We start from the raw sequence: 1,267 nt of genomic DNA on the forward strand, positions 1-1,267 counted from the left end.
TTTTTTCAGAAATTTCTAGGGGCTCAGCACCTGAACCTTCCTAGACTCAATTTGTTCTGCTGGTGCTCACATACAGCTGCAATGAAAATAAAATAACCCAGTCATATTAAATGTAGTGTTTACTTTTAGGGTGTGTTTTTGTGCTTAGTAAAGTAAATTTAAATGTGTTTGGGTATGGTGTACATTTTATTTTTTAAAGGATTTGTAATACATTAACACTATTTTGTGACCAGCTGGTGTTGCTGAGTTAACAGGGTGGAAATCTGAGTGGATTTGTTGTTAAAGCCTGTAGAAAACTGAAAGAATGAGTAAAACCATCACATCCTGTCTCAAGAACTCCTCACAGAAAAACCTGAAGACTAAAGTGTTTGGATGAAATGTGGTTTAAATTTGTCAAGAACACTCAATGTTTCCCTATTTTAATAAACAAAAATCTTAAATTTTAGTAAAGTTCCTGTTTTATACATTGAAGCTCGACAGAAGTGGGGCTCCCTGTGTGTGCGGTCTGATGCCCGTTAGGAGGAAGAGGAAACTGGGCTGTTCTTCATAAAGCAGATCTTTTGTTTCAGTCTGATGATAAATACCTGGAGCAGGTTCAGGTTCCTCAGAACTCCAGGCTGTCATCATGTATGCAGACGTTTGTCCTCAGATGATTTATGAAAACCAACACGCAGGTAAAAGACTGGGTTTTATTAGGTATCAAACACAAAATTAAATTAACGTAGTCATGAATATTAGGGAGACTGTTTAATTGACAGATACATCTTACAAATATAGTTAACATAATTTGATGAAGAATGTAAAAAACTATTTGAAAAGATAAAAAAAATCGGAATATTTTTAATGAAAAGGTTGGCAAAGTTTACCTATGTTACATTTATCTATAATTTCTTCTTTTTTTCAATTAACATAGTTTAATTGTATTTTACTTTAGATTAATGTTACACCTATAAAAACATAATGTAGCAATCTTGGGGTTACTTCCCACTTAACTGATTATTTTAATTTTCTTGTGACTTTTTAAAGTCTTAGTGAATTCTGTAATAGTGAATATAATTTTAAACCATATAAAATATTTTGAATGCCAAGGAACAAGGTTGGTAAATAATCTGGAAAGTGATTATAAAAATGCTGATTCAATTTGTTGAAAAGATTGATAAAAGTAAGTTTGTTGTTGAAATACAAAAATGTATAATGTGTACTCATAAAAGGTGTTGTTCACGAAGGAGTTGAAGTTTTTGTTTTGTTACTTGAAGATTTTTATTGG

The sequence above is a fragment of the Austrofundulus limnaeus genome, unplaced genomic scaffold (assembly GCF_001266775.1).
Source record: "Austrofundulus limnaeus strain Quisiro unplaced genomic scaffold, Austrofundulus_limnaeus-1.0 Scaffold356, whole genome shotgun sequence".
Taxonomy (NCBI): domain Eukaryota; kingdom Metazoa; phylum Chordata; class Actinopteri; order Cyprinodontiformes; family Rivulidae; genus Austrofundulus; species Austrofundulus limnaeus.